The following is a 6,949-nucleotide window of genomic DNA, read 5'->3' as shown; positions in this document are numbered from 1 at the left end:
TAAAGTATGGATTTCATCTCTTTCTTTCTTTTTGATGACCTGTATAATAAAATGTGATCAGATACTTTATTTTCAATGAATTACATTTCTTACTTTGTTAATAGTTTATATCCAAAGAATGTATAATGTTTCTATTTTATGTAGCACACTTAGTAAAACCACATGAGCGTTATATGTTTCATTCTTTGTTCTCTCAAACCCTGCAAATAAAATATGCAATTCGTTCGAGGTTTTTGAAACTAAAAGTGAAGCTATACGCTTAATCTCTTACACTTTTATGTTATTATTATGTGTGGGATGTGTTTAATAATAATAATATTCTTATTTTTCATTTCTTTTCACATAATTAAAATGTCACATGCTGAAAATGATGAGTTAACTTTGTTTTTGTTTGTGTAGGTTCTTCAGCCTCTTTGTGCAGAGCTTAGGAGATAGGAATATGATTATGCAATCAATGATCATGCCTTTGGTTTTAACAATAGCTGATTCTCAAGTGCCATGCTTTTAATAATTTGCGTTATGTCATTTTTTCTTATTTTTTGAAAAACTATAATTTATAGTTTTACTTATGTTTTTTTTCGACTTAACGGTCCCGTCACGAAGCGCGGGATCCTAAATTCTAGTTACTACAAAAAAGTTCTTAAGTAAAAAAAAAAGTGAGTTACTATTGAAAGAGTCAAAAGGAAAAGATATGAGGTAGAAAAACAAAGATCGTCGACCAACCATAATCCCAATACATCACACACCACAAAAATGATTCTACAATCAAACAATTTCTGAAAGAAAGGAAAGGCTTTTGCTAATCTTTGAGAAATTAACAATAGAGAGGGAAAATTTTCTAAGTTGGCCTCCCTCTCTCTCCTCTTTTCATTCTCTCACATCATCATCGTACATTTTTATTTTTATCTTTTTCCAATTTTTCTTAAGACTTTTTAGATATGAGTAAGTTTAGGGACAAAAGACCTCCAGAATTAACTGCAACATCGACAAACACACAACCTTATGATGATGCCGCCTTAGAAGGTAATAATAAATTCCCTTTTTGTTTATGATATAATATGGAATGATATGATATGATGCATCAGGTGTTGCAGCAAACGTGAAGTTACTATTGAAATTGATTCAAGACCACAAAGAAGCATGCAAAACACAAAGAAATGATGGAAGAAGGATGTTAAGGGTTGCGGGAATGATGACCATTATCGACATGGTCCGAACCAGGATTCAAAAATGCCAATCGTTAATCGTTTGGAACCAAACGGGCCGATTTGCCACGATCAAGCCCGGTGCAAAGCCCAAAGGACAAACGCTTAACCGAATCCATAACGATTGATGACAAAGAAAGCCTAAAAAGAGAGCTCGGTGCAAACTTGGCCGCACGCAAAAGCCTAGAAATAATGTGCTCAAGTTTGGGTAAAGAAAAAGAGATCATGATGGGAGAGTTAACCAAAAAAGCACACGAGTTAGCCGAAATGGAGGAACATATAAACAACCTTAAAGCACAAAACGAGACATTATTAGAAAAGGTTCATGAATGCGCGAAAGTGCATAAAGACAGACATAACGAGAAGGAAACACAAGGGACGATAGAGCTTCAAGAACATAACAAGTCACTTTCAAAACAACTTTTGAAGTCATTAGATGGATATAGATCAATGAAAAGAAAATTAAAAGAGGCACATGAGGAAAACAGCGCGATGCAAACAACACTAGAGGAAATGGGAGTGAAAGTTAGTTGCAGTTTAGAGAAGATTCGAAACTATAGACAACATCTAACAACAGAAAGTGATGAAATTTTGGATATTGAAGAAGGGATTTCGGAGTTAGATCATATATTGAAGTGTTCTGAATTAAATGAGAAAAGAAATGGGAAAAAGGGAGGCGAACTTGTGAAAAAGTCGGATATGAAGTCGTAGATGATACCGAAACATGTATGTTTAATGAAAGAGAATCATATGTGAGGTATGTATACAAATGATTTGTAGCGCGCGTACCATCCCATGTAAAATGTAACAAAAACTGTAATATTAATCTTTCAATGACTAGCACAAGAACAAGTTTAAACAAACATAGTTCACAAATTTATGTTTACATTTTTTGGGCCTCTTTGAGGATTCTTTTTAAGGCTTTCCCTTTGTTTTTATTTGATTCTCATGGCCCAAATAGCCAAGAAACAAGCTCAACGGTGCGTCAGTAACGTGTTTATGGTGAATGTGTCCACCTCCTATTAATATTTCATACCTATGATATTCAACACTTATACATTACACAACCTAATGTTCTGATTAATTGATTTAAACAGAATAAAAAAACTGAAAAACTATATTTGTAAATAATGTTTTTTTCTTTTTGGTGTATTGAACAACTTAACATCTCTCTCATGAGATTATAAATAAGAGGATTGGCATGTCAACGAACTCGACATTAATGCGCCGTTAAAAGGAAAGTTTGTAAACGAACTCACATAAATATGAATAAATTGTTCTTATGTGTAGTGGGAGAGTTGTGGGGTAAAGTTATGGCTCATAACTCTCTCTTACACCGCCCCCCTCAATGTTATTGTTCCAAAACATGTTGTTCCGGACACGCAAACCGACCCACGCCAGACCGTGTTCAAAGTTATGTACATAACTTTGAAAGGTGGTGTTTTGTGTGTGTGTGTGTGTGGGTGGGGGGGGGGGGTCATGGGTAAAGTTATGACTACACCCTCTTTTTACAAAAATCTATAACTTTGACTGGGCGTCACATGACAAATAATTTGTGAACGTTCGGTCACTTTTGTTTGTGTTAGTTTGTTTTAATTCAATTTGTTTGGGCCAATTACCTCAGTTTGTTATAATAGTTATGCCAGTCCAATTTTATATAAGAAGGCCCACCAAGCTTACCGATTGGCTAGCCCATTGAGGATCACTAAACCATGAATCACATATTCATATACATTGATCAATTATTTAAATCAGTGATATTAGAAAGTAGGGGTCTGTTTGGGACGGTTTTAGACCAAACCCATAACCATAACCAATATGTCGGTTAAGTAATAGCCATAACCATAACTGGTCCGTTATGACGGTTTCGGTTAATCGGTTTTGAATGTTATAGCGAGTCGATTAAACGTGACTAAAATAATATAATTGAGCCTAAAACTTTGGTACTAAATATTACCAAAAAATTTAAAATCGACATGACATAGCTTAACAAGATATATAATCCATAATATTAATAATATATATTCAAACAAACAATAAATGGATTAACTTTTTAGTCAAAATTAAATCATATAGTAAAAATTTGAGAGCATTATTAGTTTCTTATATTCTTTAATTAATCTAAATGATCAACTTCTTTTAATTAAATTCCATAAAGTTGAGATACTTGTAAATGGGGTGGTTCGGTTATGGCGGGTTTGAAATAATCTTTAACCAAAACTGACCCGTATGTGGCAGTTTTCAAAAATTCATTAAACCGACCCACCAGTTATGTCGGTTATCGGTTAAAATTGGTTCGGTTATGTCAGCTATGGTTCGATTAACGATTTTGACAGTTAATTTGCACACCCCTATTAAAAAGTATTAGTAGTTTCCAAAAAATCTTAAAAAGATCAGTTGATTTGCAAGATGTTTATGAAGGGAATCACTCAAACATCTCTTACAACCTTAGTTTAAAATCATGTATGCATCACATCGAATATTCGATTCGCAATCAAATAGCATTTTATGTACTAAAAATTGATGATTGCATGAAGGCTAGAAGATTTGTTATAATTTAATTTTCTTGATCCATGGTATGATAATGATGGGTACCTTAGTTTGGCTGCAACATGAAATACTTGATTTTATGTTTTAAGTTCTGAATTGTATCATTTTTGTTCTTACTGAAAAACTCCTATTCATGTATAATTTTTTAGATGAAGGATCGGACCGAGCCTCACGATTTGGAACTCAAGTTATGCTTATTTCCGAGCTCAGGGATCGCTTGGCGGGAAAGCTTGTTACTGGCTTGGCCCCTAAGTAACTTTTCGAGTTCAGTGCTGTGTTTTGTTTAGGGATGTGTTATTCATACACCCTTTAGAGGGTGTATATAGAATTAGTTAATCTATTTAAATTAATAATTACTTTTATATAACATTTGTAATTATAAATTTTACCTGTAATATACTGTTATATTATTTAGTCATTAATATCACAACTTTATTACGTAAATATGAATTAAATGTATTAAAAAAAAGAGATACAAGTAGGGCTGTTCACGAACCGAATGCGGAAATGCTCATACTTGGTTTGGTTTGAAAGCGAGCCGAACTGAGCGAAATGAATTTAAAGAAACGAGCGATATCTTTATGCTTGAACTTGGTTCGGTTTGAAACCGAGCGGCTTGGTTTGGCTTGATTTCGTACAAAGTTACCAATTTTAAATTTCTAAAACTTCAAAATACCATTAATTCAAGACTTTCAACTCTAAATTGTTTAAAGTTCCACCTTTAAAATGTATAAAAACTCAAAGTTAACAACAAAACATATATAAAACGAGCGGCTATGATTTAAATTTGAACAGGGAATTCAACACAAAAGATAGAAATTTTAAAAACTTAAAAAATATATAGTATACTTTTATATATATATTCATAAAGTTTATATATAAAACTAATAAATAAAAATTAATTCGAGCAAAATGAACCGAACCAAACCGAGCGAGGCTTTGCTCGTGCATGGATTGTTTTTAAACTGAACCGAGCCGAACGACTCACTTCCAAACCGAGCCGAAATCGAACAAGCATTTTTCGAGCGAGCGGCGAGCATTTTGAACAACCCTAGATAGAAGTAGGCTTGCGGGTTGAGACCTACATGAGCTAGATAATCGAAGAATGGGCTCTTTTATTAGACAAGCTTGTCTTTATATTTTGAGCTCGATCCCGTTTAAGCCGGGGCTCGATTTGAGCTTTCAAATCAGCCTACCTCAAATTGCTTATGAGCAATAGAGCCCTGCTTGTTTACACCATAATCCATAATTTGTCTTCATTGAATTTGTTTCTTAATAATCGGTTTATTATTCTTCTGAACGAGCAAAATGATATTTGTTGGGTTTTGTAGGCCTTTTCGGTGTAGGCCCGGTTTATTATTTGAAGTCCAAAGGGCAGGCCCGGCCGGGTTTGGATTTCTTGTTTAATAAGATATAAACCCTAAGTGTATCTCTATATATTTGATGTCATGTACTTGTAATCGTTGTCACAATATACCTAGTTGTCACCCGTGGACGTAGGTCAGTTTAGACCGAACCACATTAAATCCTCGTGTCGTTTATTGCTTTCGCGTGTCGTGTTCAGTTCGTGTGTGTGTTTAATCCTAACAAGTGTTATCTAGAGCTTAGGTTCGGATCGCACGAAGAACACGCAGAACCGTCCCGTCGCCGCCGCACCAGAATCGGTTTTAGGATTCCACCTGGCAGATTAGTCGCCGCCACCCTATTTCTGTTGTTGTCGCTCGCTGTCGTCGGAGATCTTTTACGGGTTCGGTTATTTTTTGTTGAAAGCAATTATTATTTGCTGTTTGGAGTTCACGCCATTCAAGAAGAAGAAAAAGATGGTTCTTTTCTGATTTCCTAGGAAGAAGATGATGGCAAATAAAGCAAATTAGTTTTGCCGTAGAAAAGGCTTTGACTTTTCTTTCTTTAATTCATCAAGAGTTTCTTTTACATTAGGCATTTTTTTACCAGGGCCAATCCGTTGTACGAGTTATTCGTACCGAGGGTTCGAATCCCTCTCTTTCCGTTGATGACTTTCTATTTTTTTTCTAGTTAAGTATGTGGAATAGCTAAAAGAAAATAAAAATATGAAGAAAATTGTAAAATAAAGCAAGAAAAACAATTTATTCTTCACGTCCAGGATTACGTCCTGGATCATTGGATAGGAATCCAAAGATGAAGAGAGAAACAAAGAATATTACTACTGTGTAAACGAAAAGTTTGAGAGTAAGCATTACACAACCTCCAAGATCTTTTTTTGAAAAAGAAAAACGAGAGAAAAGAAAAGATAATAGATCCTCCATTTTTATATCACATATCTTATTTTGACACCAAGAAATGAATTCTAAAATAGAAAAGAATGTTCAGAAATTCAAATGAAGTTGTGAAGTTGAAATTTTTCAAAAGAGTCTTTGATTACCAGAAATCACTTTCATACCCCCAATTAGATGTTGTAAGCGACCCTAAGCTAATAAGGTATTTTGCCGGAAAGGAAAAAGGATTAAAATCGGGAAATGGAGCGAGCCGGATTTCTCACGGCTATTCGATCATTTCAATGTTTGAATTGAAGGTTCATACTGTCAGACTTATTTGATCTTATCAAATGTTATCATTTTTCTCGAATAAATCATGAATTCTACATGAATTCTATAAGATACTATTAAAGATCTTATCGAAAACTTACAGCAGCTTGCCAAACAAAGGCTAAAAGAAAAAAGAACAGGGGTATTACTGGCATAACATCTACGATTGGATTCAAAAAAGCATAGGCTTCGGGCAATTTGGCGAAGAAAAGACTACTCGGATAAATGGCAGAATTAAGACAGATCAAACTAAAGATATTAAGCATAACAGACATTTTTTTCGTCGAGATAATTGCATTTTGATTGAGTTATTGATATAAGGAAAAATGAAGAAAGTAAGGTAGACAAAAAAATCCTTCTTTTTCCACTCAATCAAAAATCCTCCAATTCTCAAAGAAGACTAGAAGAAATCATACTTTCATACAATATCTTAATTGAATTATATGTAATGATCAATAAATTAAGTTGAATTCTAGATATACACATGTCAAAATCCTAGCAACGAATCTATAATATCTATAATAAATTCTATAAAGAAGAAAGGTTTTCTATAGATAGTTGGACTGGAATTGACGAACACTTAATACCAATATTATTCTTTATTAGTATTAGTGTCCAATAAAAATAGAA

The 6,949-nt window shown here is 33.8% G+C and overlaps 1 pseudogene; it reads left to right on the top strand.

Moving 5' to 3' along the window:
* The first annotated feature begins 938 nt into the window (after positions 1-938).
* On the top strand, positions 939-2,101 carry LOC143553649 (uncharacterized; annotated as a pseudogene).
* The last annotated feature ends 4,848 nt before the right edge of the window (positions 2,102-6,949 follow it).

The sequence above is a fragment of the Bidens hawaiensis genome, unplaced genomic scaffold (assembly GCF_021521415.1).
Source record: "Bidens hawaiensis isolate Kalapana, Puna unplaced genomic scaffold, B.hawaiensis_p1.1 tig00017348_1, whole genome shotgun sequence".
Classification (NCBI taxonomy): Eukaryota; Viridiplantae; Streptophyta; class Magnoliopsida; order Asterales; family Asteraceae; genus Bidens; species Bidens hawaiensis.
Note: the sequence above shows the minus strand (reverse complement) of the source record. Positions and strands in the feature narration are given on the sequence as shown.